The sequence below is a fragment of the Helianthus annuus genome, chromosome 11, assembly GCF_002127325.2.
Source record: "Helianthus annuus cultivar XRQ/B chromosome 11, HanXRQr2.0-SUNRISE, whole genome shotgun sequence".
Lineage (NCBI taxonomy): Eukaryota > Viridiplantae > Streptophyta > Magnoliopsida > Asterales > Asteraceae > Helianthus > Helianthus annuus.
The window spans coordinates 34,857,808-34,878,631 of NC_035443.2; the positions used below are offsets into that span (position 1 = coordinate 34,857,808).

General features: G+C 39.6%; 1 non-coding gene across 1 annotated transcript; it reads left to right on the forward strand.

Annotated features, from left to right (window-relative positions):
- The first annotated feature begins 11,064 nt into the window (after positions 1-11,064).
- On the forward strand, positions 11,065-11,171 carry LOC118484556. The gene has a single exon (XR_004873665.1). It is a non-coding gene; the product is annotated as a small nucleolar RNA R71 (small nucleolar RNA).
- The last annotated feature ends 9,653 nt before the right edge of the window (positions 11,172-20,824 follow it).

Genomic DNA, 20,824 nt, shown 5'->3' on the forward strand with positions numbered 1-20,824 from the left:
AACATCATGGACAACTTTGTATCTTATTTGAGAGCTCCTGAGGGAGGAGCCACACCGCGCGAAGTCTTGATAAAAGTAACTTCTGACTGCGAGATGTACCCTTTTTGGGTCATATAACCAACGAAGTGGGAATGCACGTGAATCTCGCCAAGATGCATCCTGTTAGAAACTGACCGACACCAAAGGTCCCTTCGGGGATGCAGCAACTCCTTGGCCTTGCTAGATACTATCGCAGCTTACTCACCGGATATTCGAAGGTTGCACAGCTTAAATCTCTTTAGTGCAGCAGGGTGTTGCATTTGTGAAAGACAAAACAGCCAGGCGTCTTTTCAGCTTTTGAATTCCAACCCTACAACTCACTGAGCAACATCTTTACCCGAGGGTGCGGGTGATTCAGTGGTATACCACGATGGTCCGAATCAGAGTCCCAGTTACACGCCGACGCAACACGAGAGAATAACGACTTACGTAATGAAATTACAAAGAAGAACTGCATGACACACAACTGGTGGTGGAAACCGTGGTCCTTGGAGTTACACGGAGGCATTACTTGGACGGTACCAAACGCGTTACCTAGACCGATCACAAGGGCCTTCCGTGTACTCTGGTTTCGAAAGAGCTAAATCAGTAAATGGCATCGTTGGATGGAACTTCTGGGTGGATTACGACTGTGGAACCTGAACGTGTATGGACTTTGCAGCTCGCCATCGACTCTAACCCACCTGACCCAACTCGTTCTGTACAAACTGGGGAACTAACGGGAGAGAATTTTCAAGTTGAGTCCATGCGGGGCATGGAAGAGCAACCTTGGTGAAACGAACGATATTCATTAACTCATAGAACGACTATAAATCTCATTTCACAGCAACAGTAGGGAAGTTGTGGTTAGCAAAACACACCGGCTTCGAAAATTCTATTCAACTGGATTTTAAAGAAAGATGTTTGGACATGTAAATCTTGTACTGATGATTGGGCATGAAAACCCGTCCAACAATGTATGGGTATGACTTTTGACTTTGGGAAAAGTCAAGGCGAAGTATAAGAAACTGGCAACACCTATGTGGAAGATGGGAGCAGACTGTTATGAATGCTGCCACTAGTCTATTTACAACTCGAAATGGAAACACAAACAGTAACAATCGTTGATCGCTGAATGTGACCAGCACACCTCCTTGTAGTCAAGGGAACTGATGAGCCTTCTCAGCTTGTGAAAATTTATCTGGAAGAGACGGATTATAGGCATGAGGTGCCAACTCCTATTACCTATCGGACTATACCTAATTTAAGGTGGGCATGGCGCACACCTTTGACTCATGTCTTGACATGAACATTGCTCATTACTGTAGGACAATCGAGCAAAGTGACGAACCATCTGAGCACACGAAGGCATGTTGTAAGTATGTGCATAACTGACTTTAGTAAACGTTTGGGAAGGACACTTATCTTGGGGAGAAGCTCTAATGCAGCTGCACCATGATAGTATGCATACAGCCCATGCTGAGGCATAACCTGGACAGTAACTCTAATCTCCTTGTTGGACTAATGTAGTTGACAACGTAATCGCAGGTCCAGGACTTGAGCTCAAAACTCTCGAACATTGCTTAGATTGGAAATTGTTTAATGGCAGCGCATGAGCGCTAGGGAAGCTGATTAGCTTAGGAAACACTGGGAGTTTGTTGTAGGCAAACGTGTCATAATCGAAAGCATCACCCTGGGGGGGGGGTGCGGTATGCTATAGAAAACATGGCAAGCTTACTTTACGACGCGTAAGACATTCGGATTACTGGAACAAACGGTGACTTGGCTCACAAACTCAGGCTAATTGATGAAACGGGATGACTATCGTAATAGTATGTATGCCCTGGATCTGAGGCAGTGTTGGTCCGATGGAACCCTTGCGATACCCTTACTGGAACCTGAAGTCATCGGATCAGTTGTATTTATCAGGGAATCTATCGAAAACATGGACTAAGAAGTCAAGGTTCGCTAGCATGAGTCATATGACAATTGTGAGGGCTTGCTAAACCTCAATACATGGACTAGAGTTCACAGGAACACAAAGATCTGTTAAAACTTTAATATCCTCAATTGTTCAAGGGGTGGAACCAACTTTTGTTATCACTGACGAATTTCGGGACGAAATCCCTTTCAAGTTGGGGATGATGTGACACCCGACTGACTGATTTCACGATTTTGTTTCAACAAGTTGGTTTACGTAGTGTCTGCGTAGTTATCTGGAGGATTGGTGTTGGTGTGTAAGGCTTGATTATTATGTGTGTGGTATTGCATATAGTTTAAATTGAGTTCTATCATTTTACTCCTCTGTATTGCTTATCAAATTTCGGGACGAAATTTCTTTCAAGTTGGGGATGATGTGACAACCCGAGTTTCCAAGACTTTTCCTTTGCACGTTACTTGTTACAAACTCTGTTCTTGGATTTATTTAAGTATGTGTACTATTTGAATAACGTGTATTATTGAGTATGTGCAAATTATGTATGTGTAAATTATGAGTTGGTTTGTGTGGTAATGATTATGTGTGAACACGTCGAGTCTTATGTGCATAATGTTCATCGTTCATCAACCGTGTTGTGTGGTTAGTTAATGAGACCTACGAACTGATTAAGAAACATGGACTTTCGCCACATCCGTAGTCGACGAAACACAGAGTTTCGTCAAGCTGGGAGTTTCGCCGAGATGGGTCTTCGGCCCAATTGAGGCCCAGTTGACTGTTCTAATATAAATGCGTGCACTAGGTTATGAAACGCTCTTTAGTAAACCCTAACCTACTCCTGGTGGTGCGACGGCAGTTCCCCTCTGCAACCTCTTTCCTATTACGAGCCTTTTTACTACGATCCATCATTCAATCTTGTGGTTAGTGCATCACCTCTATTATTAAATCGTTTGGATGCGTATTGTTTGATGAGCATCTCGTGTTGTCTGTGGTTCATGTCCAAGGATATATTTATTATAAATCCATCATGCTTCGTGAATATAACCTAGTAATAATTATGTAAACAATTGTTTGATATAATTTGAATAGTCATGATGATGTTAATTAATAAAGTATGTATAGGAATCATATTTCTAGGAAATTAATGTTTAAATTAGTAGCTTTTGTTTGGTCCACTAATATTGAAGGTTTATGGCATGATAATGATTGTGAACCTTGAATTTAGGAATGACGGCTTATGTAAATTGTACTCAAGTAATATGCATGATTCATTATCAGTAAACATGTGCCATGGTGATGATATGCTATGTGGGATTGGGAAAATGAGATGATGTGTTGAATTAGGAAAGTGGCGGCCATATTCTCAAACAATATGCATCATATAATTTTAGTGTACAAGAACCTTGAATGATGATTGATGGGATGGACAATGGGAAATTGTGATTGGATTTAATTGACTCATGTGCACCTCCTGGATATGTGTCAGATCTAGGCAAAGGTGTTAAACCTTATCAATTGCTTTAATTGAGAAACTGTTGTAACTCATGTAAGTTTGGAACCGAATGCTTGTTAAATATGGTGATTGTAGGTGGACCGGTTGGCATATTATAATTATTGATGTTGATTTAACCTTGTACAGTAAACTCCTCGACGAAACTCATGCATGACGATGAAACTCATGCATGACGACGAAGCATGGGGGATCATGACGAAACAAGAGTGTTTCGTCGAAAGGGATTCACGGCGAAACAAGAGTGTTTCGCCGAAAGGATAAACTGCACAGTAACTTGATTTGATTTGACTCTGTTAAGACTTAACTCGGTTAACTAACTGCTGTTAAAAGTAAAGCATGACCTGTATGAACTTGAATACGTGCTTTGTGTTAAACGTGATTGCTGATTCAATACCGTGGTGATTGTATATGCATACGTGAGCTTCATGAATACAAACTGATTGTGTACACGTGCCTACTTTAGGACTTGACTGGTTAAGTGTGAACGGGTAGTTAATCTTACCGAGCAAACCAAGGTGAGTTCATTGCATTTTCTCAAGCATGCGTCCCGGTGGTTTGGGACAACTGGTAAACAGTTGGAAGGGAAACTTGGGGTAAACAACTGGAACATAGAAACAATCATCTACCGGATTGCCTGTAAGGCAATGGGGTAATTAGTTGATAGCGCTATTAGGTTTGGCACCCTCACACCGGGCCGTAAGGACGGGCGTGAACTAATTACTGGGACAACTTGTGAATACAACGCGGATATAAGACCTCCTACAGCTTGTCAAGGTTGTTTGATACCTTGACTTTGACCAATGCCTGGTTACGGGCATTGGGGTTAGGCATTCCCATCATTGACGCTGCATACGGTACAACATAGCATCGGTCGTTAAGGGGTACCAACTCCTCGGATACATATGGGCACACTCCCTAGGGTATCTAACGTGAACGACATCGTAACGCAACATTGAATCGCATTAACATATATCTGGTAACACAACACGTTAACAAAACCTTGAACTCACCAGCGTAGTCTGACACACTTGTTTGCATGCTTGTAGGTCATTAACGTTTGGAACATGGACTTGCTATCTGGGAGTGCTGGAGTGGTCATGGATCGAGACTCTTGGATTCACTTATAAACAATACATTGATTTTGATTATTATTATGAAACGATTGCTAAACGATTACATGCTTCCGCTACACAACTTTTGAGAATTGATATCATGTTGACATCTTATTTTAGTAATTATTGTCATGACTTATTTAAATATTTATCATTGGTTCAATGTGATTGGTGGCTCGAACTCTGATGCGTAACACGCCTCGCGGGGTTTCCGCAGGTGGAATTTTGGGGGTGTTACACATTTGATGATGTTGCTGCTACTGTTACGTGATGACACCGTCCAAAATCAAGCCCACCTCTCAATATGACGGCCCACCATTGTTTGATGATTCCAATGTTTGCAGCCCACTTCCTAGAATAATTAATGATGATGTTATGTTGACTGCCTTTTTGTTCCTTCAAATCCCTTTGGCTGCGTGATGATGTTGTTGTTGTGTATTGATGATGTAATGATAATGTTGTTAATATCCTCCTCACAAGTCACATGCATATGTAAGATGATGTGATTGTTGACTTGTGGTCATGAAAAGCTGCTTGGTCATCTTCACCGTAGCCTACGGTTTAAACCGTAGGTTACGGTTCGAACATTCTGTTTCTTCCTTTATCACAACACAACCATCAACCGTGGAGCCGCATGTCACCACTCCTTTTCCTCTTCACAAGAAACTTTCAACAAATGACGTACTGCCCCCTTGACTTGATCTTTAATTTTTATTTTTGTTTCCAATAAATCCAAGTTACCATCCCTAAACATTCCACTTCGCCTTTAACCATTGTAACCTCACCGAATTACATGCTTAACCTGCAAATCAACAAACACTCGAAGTTATCACATTCAAAGTGTATAATCATGTAAAATGAACTAAAACATGTAAGATATGCCCTTCAACACTCGGATTTGACAACCTCCATCACATCCCCACACTTAACATTGATTGTCCTCAAGCAACCATCACAAACATTACTCACCTAATTAACAAATCACCATTGAATCCCTTACCGAATTAGCAATTTAAGGTCCCAAGTCATACCCGTCCCATAGACCGACACAATCGAGGTTGACAATCTGACAGATAAATGATACGCATTTAAAACAGCTTAAGACTTGCCTAACTAAAACTAACATGCTTATGATACTACACACATGACGCACGCCCCTCACAATGATCACTCCTCTCGGCTCAATCAAGACTAGCGTGTAATGTGCTAGTATGTGGTCACTCAACACCAAATATGCTATTTGCAATCATAAGCTTGTATAGCAATCATACCTTCATTGTATCAAATAACGCAGCACATATCAAAAGGACTTTCGGGTTTTGGGTTAAGGGTAAAGGTAGGAATATATTTTTGGGTTTTAATGTTTATATGGCGAATACAATTGAACATACCAAACCATGACAACTTATTCACAATAGTACTAACACTTGGGTGATTTTCGACCCATTTATTTAACATGAATATAATACTAATTTTTTTTTCTTTTCTTTCTTTTATCTTTTTTTGTTTCATTTCATTTTTTCTTTTTTTTTCTTTTTTTATAACATACTTGTCAATCATGGTTGGTAATCAAACTGGTCAAACAAGGTGTAACAAACGAAAGGTATAAGGCTCAACATGGTTAACTAAGGTGGGTGGATAAAAAATCAACAAATAACACAATGGAAGGGATCCTAATGCCTTTATCATTTATATGCATACGTTAAACCACAGTCTCGGCACGTATCAAACCACACAAGTTCTAACACAAAGCAACATATGGCCTACACTCAACAATTGAACAGTAATTGAAATTCAACTAACATTCTAGTAGGCTCAAATATCTCACCGAACAAAAGGAAATTGGGTTGCCGACACGTAGCATGTGTAATTCCTAAAGCACGTTATCCCTAGTTAGGCATCTCTTCTCAACTATTCTCTAAACTTGTCAGAAATACTCTCATGAAACTTAAAGGGACAACCATGACTAGGGATCTAAGTTAGTTCAATATCAGTAAGAAACCCTTTAGCGATTGAAAATGTTGGTTTTCATGTAGTTCAAGTAAACTTGAGAAACAAAAATTTTCAATTTTTAGCAAATTCGACTCCATCAAGCATTTAAGATCAACAATCTTACCAACCCTTTTCTCGAGTTACCGCATCCCCACACTTGGGATACATTGTCCCCAATGTATGGTGCAATTTATAATCTAAACTCGAGAAATACCACCAAACAAACCATGAACGACTAATAACTAGATGACTCACACAAGGAAACCACTCCCAACACAAAAAATTCACACCACCAAATACACGAAAACAAATAAAACACTAGATAGATAAACACATGCACCTGATCAGAAAACGAGTGAGTGTTTGTAGTGGTGTAGCTGCTGCGATCTAACCGGAACATACGCCCCTCATAGATTCTTTGAGATCTCATCGGGGATGTTGCCAAACATCCCCACACTTGATTCATGGCATCCATGAAGATAGAATTGTATAAACCTGATTAAGCTCATGGTGGTTCAAATGGCATCTCTCGTGCAAAGAACACTTGCGCTAGTGGATGGTTAGTATCCCACTGCCATCCATCACTCCATATGGCATCCAAATGATCCGGGTTATCGAAATCTATCGACTGTAAGAATTCACCCTTAATTTTCCTTGTGGGCTTCTTCTTTTCCTTCAACTGTGAGAACTCACCCATATTCACCTCGAGTGGTCTCTTATTGGATTTGGTTGCATCCTTTGGTGACTCCTTTTCTAACTTGACTGATCTCTTTTTGTTTCTCATCTTGAGCCACCACAGTGATTTGACCACTTTATCTTTCACGACCTTTTCATCCTTCGATCTGTTAATCACAACAACACTTTCTTTTGGGACGTCCTCATTAATTGGAGGATGACACTTATTAGCAATATTAGAATAAGCATAAGTGTGAGACATAAAGTTTAAGGAAAACTTACGTGACCCGAAGACCATACTCACAGTATTAGCATTGCAATCAATGGTAGCCTTCGCGGTTTTTAAGAATGGTCGGCCTAAGATAATTGGCAGTTGTCCTTCAACATTGGATGGCGTGTGTAATACCAAACGCCTACTCTTACAGCAATTCCTTTCAACATCCCCCTAGATGGTTTCCTTGACCCGTCTGCAAGCACAATCTGGTATCCACCTCCTCAAGCTCACCAAAATCGTATTCATCAAACACTCGACCCGCCAATATGCTTATGCTTGCCCCATGATCCACCAATGCCCTCTCAGTCTTGAACTCACCCAACTGGACTGGGATCATAGGCACATTCTCCTCTTCATTTTCAACACTTGCAACTAAACGGATTGCACCAATGGTCATATTTAAACGGATGGGTGAATCATTATCATCAACTATTACCCGTGCAGGAGTTCCTGCCTCTACATCTGATTCTTCAATACAAACCTCATCTTGGGACTTCGCGATTGACTCGGATATTTGAGATTGTGAGTCCACTTGATTGTCGCTTCCTAACCTCTCGGACTCTCTTTTAACCCGCTCATTGCATAGTGCATTTATGAATTCACCTAGCTTGACTACATCTTCATAAATCTTATATATATCAGGGATGTCTTGGGCATAACTTGATGAGTCATATTCATTAAAATGACCATTGCCTCCATAACCAGAGTCCTCAAAATATTCTGATTTTCCATTACAACCCCAATATGGCTTGTACCGGTGACCATCATCCATCTCATAACCACTGTACTCCCAATTTGGATCATGATGGTAATCCATATCATCAATCTTTTCTTGATATCTATCTTGATAAGAATAACCTTGGTAACCCGCATTTTCTTGTCTTTGCATGTGTTGGGACCATACCCACTCATCAAATTCAGCCTTACTCTTGAACATTGGGCATATCAATGCCCAATGTCCTTGGCACCCACACCTTGTGCATGTAACATATTCTTTATATTCCCAACTCATATTTCCTGCACAAGTAGCAAACGAAAAGCAGTACCGAACAAAAAGAAAACAAAGACAAAGTGAAAGAAAAAAAACAAACTAACTAGAAAAGGCAAATACTTTTTGGATTTTTTTTAGTTTTTATGTAAAACGAAAGCAAACAAACAAAACTAAACTAAACTAACACTAAGCGCACGACTCCTCGGCAACAGCGCCATTTTGATGTCTGTCGTTAGTGACATGCAAAAACCTAATTAACCTAGGTAGCTAGGGTAAGTAGGGTATCGAATCCAGAGGAGTCTGTGGTTAGTGCTAATTATTATTTGTTTGAAAATATTTGAATTACTTTGAGAACTTGCTAGAAAACTATAAACAATAACTTTGAGATTGTAAAAACAATGATAGAAAAAGGTGATCACTCCGGGATTCAGATTCTGTAATTACTAATAACCTAGTTCTGATTTTATTGGATGCTATTGATTGAATAGTAAATCTGTCACATCTACCAATTACCTATGCAGTTCAAAATCTTAATATTAATTGATCAAAGAAATATTAAAACAAACATTCATAGGAATCATTCAATCAACAAAAGCATAATTGGATTTAAAACATAATTATAACTCTGACTGTCACTCAGGATTTGTCTGTCACACAAATAATATAATCATGTAAATAGTCGGCTATTACCCGACTACAAATCCAAATCTCAATACAAAACAGAAACTAGAATTAAAAGTGTCTCACAAGAATCATTCACCCGGAGTGTCCACAAGAGATTTAGCCGCGCATGTTACTCGTCCGATCAAAATCTTGAGATAGTGATGAAAACATGATCCAATCCGGTGTTGTGCAGATGATTAATGATGATGATGTGTGATTATTTCCGAGCCAAAAACCCCCATGACGGCTGCCTGTAATTGTCGAATAAAATGCCCCAATATTTGCTGATGTTGGGCCGTGAGTTGGGAGCCCAAAATTATTTAATGTGGCTGCCCACATTCGATGATGTTGCTGCTACTGTTACGTGATGACACCGTCCAAAATCAAGCCCACCTCTCAATATGACGGCCCACCATTGTTTGATGATTCCAATGTTTGCAGCCCACTTCCTAGAATAATTAATGATGATGTTATGTTGACTGCCTTTTTGTTCCTTCAAATCCCTTTGGCTGCGTGATGATGTTGTTGTTGTGTATTGATGATGTAATGATAATGTTGTTAATGTCCTCCTACAAGTCACATGCATATGTAAGATGATGTGATTGTTGACTTGTGGTCATGAAAAGCTGCTTGGTCATCTTCACCGTAGCCTACGGTTTAAACCGTAGGTTACGGTTCGAACATTCTGTTTCTTCCTTTATCACAACACAACCACCAACCGTGGAGTCGCATGTCACCACTCATTTTCCTCTTCACAAGAAACTTTCAACAAATGATGTACTGCCCCCCTTGACTTGATCTTTCATTTTTATTTTTGTTTCCAATAAATCCAAGTTACCATCCCTAAACATTCCACTTCGCCTTTAACCATTGTAACCTCACCGAATTACATGCTTAACCTGCAAATCAACAAACACTCGAAGTTATCACATTCAAAGTGTATAATCATGTAAAATGAACTAAAACACGTAAGATATGCCCTTCAACACTCGGATTTCACTACCTCCATCATAGATCCGTTGCAAAACAAGAAGATTTGATGAAAAAGATGAAGATTTGTGTAGAAATAGAGAAGTTTAGACGAGAAAGCTGGGGTTTATGTGAAAAATATGAAGTTTTAGGTAAAAACTCTAAAGCTTTGTTGAAATCGAAGTGATTCTTGTGGAAAATCGTAGTGGAAAACGTTGTGTAATCATGTAAACCTGGTAAATCTAGTAAATCTTACTTGAAAACAATCGGACAACAATTCGACAGCGTTTCGTTGCAAAAGGCAGCAAGTGAATGAAATGGAGAAGGGCTTGGGTATTTATAGAGATGGTGGGTTCGAACAGAAACATCGAAGCTAGCTGCCTTCGTACGAAGGCTGGCGTCGTTCGAAGGTGCTATTTGTGTGGAAAAATCCTCGTTTCGCGTGTAGGATGCTCGTTTAATGTGTTTTGTTGCGTTAGTTAGTACGAGTACTCTAAGTATTTTAGCGAGATGGTAAGTATAGCGTTGCTTTGCGTTTCGTTGTGATAAATCGAGTTGCGAGAGTTTGCGTTTGATCGTATAACAACCACATATAACATAATTAAACAAGTAAACAAAAAATAACACAAATAATATAAATAAATCCGCGTTTCGAGTTTGCGTCGAGTTTGCGTTGCGATAGGCGAGTGCGAAGGCGAGAGTGTTACCGAACAAACAAACACACTCGGCAAATAAAGTTACATAAATCTCTGTGATTTGTGTTGTGTTAGCGAATATAAAGCGTTTAAACGTGTAGTGGTGCTGTGTGATGAAAATGTATTTAGTATAACATAACCCTTTATTTATATTGAATCTCGGAGTACAAAATGGTTACAAATCGAAGTAAATAGCAAACGGATAACAATCCGAAAAGTCGGGTTGTTACAGTGATGTGGGCATTTCCTTAGTAGCTCCTTGAACCTTTCCCATGTCTCGTACAAGGATTCCTCGTCTTCTTGAGAGTAGGTGTTAATCTCAGTTATGAGTTTGGCGGTTTTAGCGGGAGAGAAATATTTTCAGAGAAATTTTTGGGCAAGTTCATCCCAAGTGTGTACGGACCCACTTGGGAGGGTGTTTAACCAAGCTTTCGCTCGGTCTTTGAGGGAAAATGGGAACATACGGAGCCGAACGACATCGCTAGAGGCTCTGTTGATCCGGAAGGTGTCACATATTTCCAAAAAGTTGGTAATATGTAAATGGGGATCTTCATCGGCTAGGCCATGGAAAGTGGCGGAATTTTGGACCATTTGGATGAGGTGTGGTCGAAGCTCAAAGTTATTAGCATCGACATTAGGAGGGTTAATAGCGGCTCCAAGATTACCGACCGTAGGCCATAGGTAATCTATTAGAGTGCGTTGATCCGCCATAGGGGGTTTTGGGTTGAGGCTTTTTGTTAGTTTTTAGCTTTAAGTCTTTTTCTCAAAAAGCGCTCGGGTTCATCAAGTGGTACTTTTGTGTCTTTGTCGGTGGTAGAGGTCATGCACCAAACTGTATTTCCTGCGAATTATACAGAATTGTGTGATTCTCTGCGAACAAAAACAAAAAAGAAAGCCTGATCAGAAGGTTAACACGGCCCCATGCTGTGGCTGGCATGGCCTATGCTGTCCAGGAAAAATTTTCTGTTCTCAGGTTCCCAGATACTGAAAGTTCAACACGACCCCGTGCTCCTGTAACACGGCCCCATGTGTATGTTCCAGTAAAAAGAAAACAACTTCTCCCAGATACTGCAGGTTTAACATGACCCGTGTTGATCCCACACGACCCCGTGTTAATCCTGCAGAAAGTGGAATATTTAGAAAAAATGAGGAAAAATAAAAAGAAAAGATAGAAAATGATTAGGCCGTTAACTTTAAGCTTTCTTAAAATTCTTGTGTCCCCGGCAACGTCCCCAAAAACTTGATGTGCGTGCGGGTATCTATATTTTTTGGTATATTTTTAGCTCTTTTTACACGCCGATTCAAGTTTTAAATTTATAAAACACGATATTCTACTATCACTCTACACACACGCTAGGACAAGTGCACCCATCGCGGAGGTAGTATAGTGATGGCAAGATACCGAGGTCGTCCAAGGACACAAGAGCTTTTAATACCGGCTTATCGTCAACGTCTAATCGAACCAAACTTTGAAAAAAAGATTTTTAAAACTATAAAAAGATAAACTAAAAAGCAAAAATAAAATATAAAGATAAATAGATAGACAAGAGAGAATCACCGGGTTCTGACTCATCTTTCATGTATCCTTTTGATGATTTCCGCACTTTGTGCATTTCAAGAGATTATCTCAGTTATAGTAGTAGGCCCCTCTTGTGAAGGTGACGTTACCCTCAACCTAGTGGTCTGAGTCAGCAAGGATACAGTCCCACTAGGTCAGATTATTGAAAGATAATTAAGTAAGTTATTAATGTAAAAGGTGGTGGGCCCCCTTCCAGGCAACGATCACCCTCAAACCTTTCGTCTGAGTCAGCAGGGATACAGTACTCGCAGGGTTGGTTTAATGTTTTAATAGTAATTTATAGATAAGGGGTTCAAGCTTTTGGCACTTCTCCCGTGGTGGGTAATGCCCGCTCCACCTCGTGAATTGTTACTAGGCTTGAACCAGGTTCTCGCAAGATCTATACACCGAACAAGACATAAAATTTACCCAACCACCATTCTAACCCCCTTCCAGGCAATTAACGTGCTTTATATAGACCGTAAAGAAACAGATATATTAATCAACAACATATGAAGAATGATTAGATAAATTTGTCTTCAATATAAAAAACTAGTTATTAAAGTCATTAATACATACCCAAATAAAAAGTTGCCAAAGGTTGGAAATCATAAAAGAAAATACATAAAAGATTTTTTTTTCACCAAGAGGTGTAAGAGTTTAGCTAAGCACGACCTTTGTTTAAAAAAGACTCTTACTATCAATCTTGGATCCCAAGACTACTACACACATTCTAAATGATAGAAAAAGGGATTATGGTGGTGGATGATGGTGTTGTAGTGGTAGTGGAGAAGTGGTGGAGTGGTGGAAAGTGAGAGAGAAGTGGTTTACCAAGGGATGGTTTGGAATGGAACCAAGCACATCTATTTATAGCTAAAATCAGTGGCTTCACCACGGCCCATGCCCGCCTGGCACGGCCCCGTGGTCATCTCTCCCTCTCTCTCTTCCTCATTAACTGCTTGTCAGGTCTTGTACTAACATGACCCTGTGTGTCAACGGCACGGACCGTGGCCAATGTACTTGCTGTACTATCGCAGATTCTGAAAATATTTGAGTTGACCACGCCCCGTGTTGGCTGTCAGTTTTGTTCTTTGTTGTTGTCTTTTCTTCTACACAGCATCCAGTCTTGGACACGGCCCGTGTCTGATGGACACGACCCCATGTTAAGTCTTCTGATCTAGCTATTTTTGTGGTTTGGATGTGAATTGGGGCTTGGCGAGTTGCGTTAATTCCTCTTTCTTTGTATTTATGTTGGTTTTTGCTGTCTTTTTGCTCCTTTTGCAAATTTAAGCTCTTTTGACCCTGTAAATTAAAAAGGAACAGAAAAACAAGCTTTTTCCAACATTAGTACCGAAAGAGGGTTGATTTTACGCCATATTGGATATAATTTATATGTTGTATTTTAAGCACATCAATCGCTGAGGTTCCCTTGCCCCCCCCAAACTCAAGCCTCCTCTCAACCTGGACAGGTATGACGGAACTAAGGATCTAGAGGATCATCTCCATGCTTTTAGAGGCGCCAGGTAGGTATGAAGGTTGTCCATGCCCACATGGTGCCACATGTTTGTACAAACACTCACTGAGGGATCCCGACTTTAGTTCGATAGCCTTTCGGTTAGGAGCATTGATAGCTACAAAGAGCTGAGTGAGAAGTTTCTTAGGAACTTCAGTTAGCAGAGGAAAGTGATAAAAAACCCCAATGAGATCATGCACATCCGTCAGAAGGACAACGAGCGGGTAGATCAGTATATGGAGAGCTTTATCAAGGAAATAATGAATATCAAGGGTGTCCCTGAGGTAATGAAAATAAGCAGCTTAATTAACGGACTTAAACACACCTAACTGTGTGAGAAGTTGGGGGAGAAGTTTCCCGAGACCTTCGACGGCCTCATGGACAAGGTTCGAGCTTTTGTCAGGGGAAAAGACACTAGTAGCAAGGCTAAGGAACTGGACGCCACTCCTAGAAGAACCACTCCAGCCCCCGAGCCTCAAGAAAAAGGTAATGTCTATCCCATGAGGCCTTTACATGATAAAATGCAACATGACAGATCAAGGCCCACTTATTCTCCCTACAAGTCCTGAGGGAGAGGGTCGGCCCCTTAATATGACAGCTTTACCCCATTGTCCAAGACCCCAAGCGAAGTATTGGCTATGGAAAGAATTAAAAACTCCTTTCCTAACCCCCCCCCCCCCTATTAAGCCAGGGTCGAAGGTTTACCCGAATGAATATTGTGAGTTTCACAAAGGCTTCGACCACAAGACGGATGATGTATGTATCTGAAAAGAGAAATTGAATCAACAGTGAAAATAGGAAAGTTCTCTCACTTGTTAAAGAAAATAAAGGAAAGGGGCATGAAGGTGAAGGACGCCAAGGGGGAGGACCTGACAGGGGATATGTAGATATGATAAGAAGACGGAAAGAATATGATCCAACCAGGAGCATCAAAGCACGAGTACTGGGACCTTCGAGTTGCATGAGGGCTCCAGTATTGATGCCACATCTCAAAGAACACAAGGTATAAAGGCTCTCCCTTAACATTTCTACTATAATAGCAGGGCACAAGGTCGCCCGGATACGTGTGGACGGGGGGAGTGGGGTAGAAGTGATTTACGAGCACTGTTTCTTGAGATTCAACAGAGACGTACGGGATAGGCTGGATGAAGACTCCATACCTTTGTAGGCTTTAACAACAACATTTCACATCCCCTTGCGAAGATTAGACTCCCATTCACACTGGGGGTAGGAGACAGGGTACGGACCAAAGAGCTGACATTCACCGTGGTCAGAGCCCCATCTAAATATAATGCAATTCTGGGAAGACCGGGGATTGGAGATCTCCAAGCTCAGGCCTCCACCCCTCACGGGGCCTTAGTGTTTCAGACTCCCCGAGGGTTGGCCTGGGTGAAGTCTTCGTACGAAGTGGTGTCATCGATTTCAAAGGAAGAAACCGGGAAGGAGCTCTGGGAAGAGGGAATAGAAGAATGGGTCCTTAATTAGAGGTTCCCTGAGAAGATGATAAAGGTAGGGAGACACTTGAGCGACAAATGCAAGAGTGCACTCAAGGAGCTACTACTTTTCAACATAGACGTCTTTGCATTCCAACACGGAGACATGTGTGGAATCCCCCGAAGCTTGACAAAACACATGCTTAATACCCACAGCTGGGTGAAGCCTGTTAAACAGAATAAGCAGAGTATGGGTCCTAACAAAAGGAGGGCTGCTTGCGAGGAAACAAGAAAGCTCCTCAGGGCCGGAATAGTTCAGGAGGTCAGGTACCCTTCGTGGATTGCCAACCCGGTCATGGTCAGCAAGAAAGATGGAGGGTGGAGGATGTGTATAGATTATAAGGACTTAAACAAAGCTTGTTCTAAAGACTGCTACCCCCTCCCTGAGATAGACGTCCAGGTTGACTCCTTGGCCCAATACCCTCTAAAGTGTTTTTTGGACGCGTACAAGGGCTATCACCAAATACAAATGTCTTTGAAGGATGAGTAGAAGACGACATTCGTAACAAACGAAGGAACCTTTTGCTACACCAAGATGCCCATTGGACTTAAGAATGCAGGGGCTACATATCAGAGGTTTAAGAACACTTTGTTCAGGGATCAACGGGGAAGGAACCTGGAGGTATCTGTAGACGACATTGTCATAAAGAGTCTGACCGAGATGGCCATCAAAATTTCACAACTTCACAAATCATCAAAATTTGACATACCTTATGATCCCCTAGATTGGGTGATCATTAAACCACGTTCAATTGTGAATTTGGGAGTCATTTGGCCCTTCAATTTAATGATTTAGCAAGAACTAGGGTTTTGAAGCTCCTGGGAGCTTCCTGGGCTTGATCAGAACACCCAGAACACACACCTTGTGTGTTTTAATTTGTTATTTATTTTTTTATAATACAACTTTCAAATTATCCGAATTTGGTCCCTCTTGTTTAGTTAGTTATTAAGTAGGCCACAACCTACTTATTTCTAACAATACTTCCATTTCTTAACTAGGTTAAACATTCCTAGTTAAATTAGTGGGTTCGGGGAATCTATGACTAAGTTTATTTTAAGTCCCGTTAACTCGGGCTTCTATAAACTTTATTTTCTCAAAAGCTATCTTTCAGCTTTTAATTTAATAATAGGCTTATTTATTTAAAAAATCCTAATATTCACCGGTTACTTTTACCACTACCGGTAGCTTACCTGTCTTTTAGTATTAACGTGGTTTGATTACCAAACCCGTTTTCAGGGTGTTACAAGTCTATCCCCCTTAAAGAGGTTTTGAAACCTTTCTTACATAGTTCATTGAGTTTTAAACTCAATGCATTTGACCTGAGTAATCTTTTAAGCATTACTCATACTTTAACCAATTGTTAGTATTACCAGAAAAGTATGGTAATATCTTTTTGGTTACAAATCATATACGTATCTTATACGAAATAATACAACTCAAAATAATGTAATCTCGTTATTTCGACCACTTTGGTTAATTTAGCGAAATCCATTGCTGTTAGACTATCGAATTCTTCATGAATCCGTTAATTTAATCCATTTAAAGGTCCTTAGTGAAATGTTTCACTTTTAACAAACAAACTCCATTGTTTTTGAATTTATTCATTTGGTTCATTCACACGGAATCCACCGCTTAAGAACAAATCAAATTTCTATAAAGCATATTACCACATACCTTTTAGTTTTATCCTTTAATCGGGCATTTGCTCAATTTGATTTCCCGACACTTCATTTGTGTTGTCTTGTGATCCCTCAATATAGGTGATCAGTATTCTCCGTTAGTGAGGTCTCATGGGCCGTCATTTTTATCTTGTATCTATATACCTTTGTTGTTTACTTGACCGAGTCGCCAATTTGGTCACTTGATCATCTAAATCTATTGATTTTATTTATTCCACGCTATTCTTATAATAAATAGCCTATTAACCAAATTCTTAATTTGTATTTGACCTTAACCGGTCTCACTAACTCGACTTATTAGTCCAGTTACTTTATACCCATTACTAAGGCTACAATGTGATTATATTTCCATTACCTTTCTTGACCGTGATCGCGTCACGTCATGTTTAGGTTTTGTTTCAACCTTTCATTTTCGAAAATATTTCTTTTCGAATATATCGTCTTGCACCTATGAGTGTCTAGTCGCTAGTCGCTAGTCGGCCGGTGAGGTGGGGACTAGCGACTACTCGGGATTACTCGTGATTAATCGGGATTAATTGGATCGGGTTTTTTATATGTAATTTTCAGTTTTATGTATACATATACACATTTTTATGGTAAATATTTTAAGTAGCCAGGTTTTAACTTTTATGCAACTCATTTTTTAAGTATACAAGATTAATTGTTTTGAATTCACATGGTTTGGTTGGAAATTGGCCGGAATTTAGAGGTTTTGGCCTGAATATACAGGTTTTTTTTCTGGAATTTGGCCGAAATTGCTAATTTTTGGCTGGCCGACTAGGCCCGACTAGGGCCGACTAGTCCCGACTAGCGATTAATTGACTGATTAACGAAAAATTACTCAGTTACTTACTGGCCGACTAGCGATTAATCGCCGACTAGTCGCCACCTAGTCGCGATTTTTACAACACTGATATTTACAGTATCAATTCCTACCAGAATTCATATTTGTAAAAATGTTATTTCTTATTAAAACTGAAGTTTTAGTTTAACATCTTTTCTTTAACTTTTGTCAATTTTCCATATCAGAATATTGACAGTTAAGAATTTATTCTTTTTCAGTCATTATTTTACGCGGATATTATCAACTGGTTCCCTCACTTTGTCTAATTAACCCATAGGTTCTTTCACTTAGCCTCGTGGGCTATTTCTCTAGGCTTTCACCTCATTAAAGCAAGGCCTTTATAGTTCACTTCTTTTTATATATGACCTCACAGGTCGTTTTGGTCCTATAGTCCTTTTCATTATTTATAACCCAAAGGTTATGTTGATCCCGTAGATCATTTATTACTCACGTCATTCTTAAAATACATGTTTGGTGTCAAGGCACCTTGTTTATGTTTGAAAATTATTTGGTTTCAAGTTTAAGATCCCTTAACCTTGACTGTAGTTCGTGCCTACAATCGTTTTATTTCGGATCATTCTCCCGACTCTATGACTTCTCACATCATTTATGCGTCAGTTCGTCTTATGTTCACCGCTATTTGGTTTGCATATATTCGTATTTGGTTATGTCCCATTACCGGGCTCATTATTCTTTTGTGTTTAACGCTACCGTTATCCGGCCACGCTTACTTATGCCATCTGGCATTATATTGTATTCAACCCGTTTGACTTGTTAATGTGAAATCCATCACTTATAAACAATCAAACTTCATTCTTTATTCAACCCGTTCATCCTCAAAATAGTTGAACATATTTATTCAAAATTTCTGTTTACGAAATTTTATAGTCATTTAGTCATAACTCATAATCTGAGTCCTTTGACTTTAAATCCGCGTTCCCGTCTCACGGTTTACGCATGTGTTTAATTTCCTACCCATCAACCGGGTGATTTATTGAAGTCATTATTAATGCAACACTTTGGGTATGCATTTAAACTTCATTTTGACTTGTTTGGTTTTCTTAGTGAAATCTATCGCGTTATTTAACCAAACCTTTATTATTTATGTGACCATGCTTGATGGTCTTTTTAATTTCTGAATGATGATTATTATTATCATCCTTTCTTTACTACGACCAAAGTCAATGACTTCGATCGTCTTTTTTATGTATGGGCAATACCTTCGTTTCTATGACCCTGCGGTTCATTTATATTTTGGTTTTATATGCCCCTTGTTGTCAACCATGGCTCATTCGTCCAAAATGACTTATTTCACGAATTCCCTTGGGTCATTTATTTCTATGCGCGCCATACATCGTTTTTATGGTTCCCTCGAAAACCATTTATACGAGTATGCCCATAAAATTTATTGACCCCAAGGTTATTTTAACTTTTTCTTTCTTCTCGACCTTACCACATCGGACATAACTGTGCTCATTATAAGAAGCTCATGGTATCATGTGTTCACTACTTACTTGGCCAGAGTAAGTGACCAACACATGGTACACATGCCCTTATTGTAATTACCACATCACGTCCCATGTAAGTAATCTCTCGATTTATTTTATTGGTAAAACTTTCTTTAATTGCCAATTGCCAATTATTAGTTTTACCCGTTTTTATCCTTGAACATATAAATGTCCCTTTTTATACCCATTTATACAATCACATTCGTTGATGTGATCCTTACTTTTCTCAATAAGATCTATATTGAGAATACTTACTTGGATGATTATTTTCGTCCAAGTTTATATTTAACTAAGTTCAGTTATTGTCTTATTATTCACGATTGTGAATAATACGTATCTCTACTGAATTTCTCTTGGAAACGTCATCCTGAATAGGAATGCTATCCAGGTTTTCCAAGTTTTATCTTCTATATGCAATTGTCATTCACTATGTGTTTGTTGCATATTTCTAATTATACTATAAGTTTAAGATGTGTACCTTGTAGATACTTGCCCTAATAACTTTCCTTGTTGTTCGATCTCTCATTCGAGATCGTTTCTCGATTCAAGTCTTTGGCGTGTATGACTTACTTGTCATACTTCAGACTATTTCTTTGTCGTATCGATAATTCTTTAAACTCTTGTCATCTTCCAATGTGAGTTTCCTTCAGCTTAAAACATTTACAAATATCAATAACTTTGATCTTTATAAGCGCCCGTATTATAATACAAGGCTTTCTACGACACGTGTTAACACACGTAATTCGTTTAACTATATCGGTCTTTTATCCTTTCTTTGGAGTAACGTGTTTTACACGATAACCCTATGTGTTGTTTTCAACACTTTACGTGCTAGACCGTTAATGTATTGAATAACTTACCAGATTTTGCGATCAAGTCTCGAACCGAACACTTTACTCTTTAAACCTGGGCTCTGATTACCAATTTGTAAGATCCTTAGTCCCTTTTATACGATTATCATATAATTTCCGACTATAATAGCGTAGTTACAATTAAACATACACTTAAAATACGAATTTGTTAAAACATTTTAGTAAATAAAACATTCTAACGTTTTGTATGTAAATTCGCCGTTTAAAACATGACGACGAAACAATTCGCGGAAGCTTGATTCTTGATCGTGTTCGGTTCTTCGTTGAGCTTGATCATCTTTCGGTACCGTACATTAAACCTACATTTCATAAAACACAAAATGTTTTAGTTATATTGACATTTGAAACTAGTTTAGACAAGTTCGTAATGTCAAACAATGAAACAGCAACAAAATGCAGCAACTTACGCCTGTCGCGTGCCGCGACAGGATTAGAACTCGCTGTCGCGTGACGCGACACCCGTCGCGGGTCGCGACCACGATATGCTTAGGCTGTCGCGCTACGCGAGGCCATGGTTT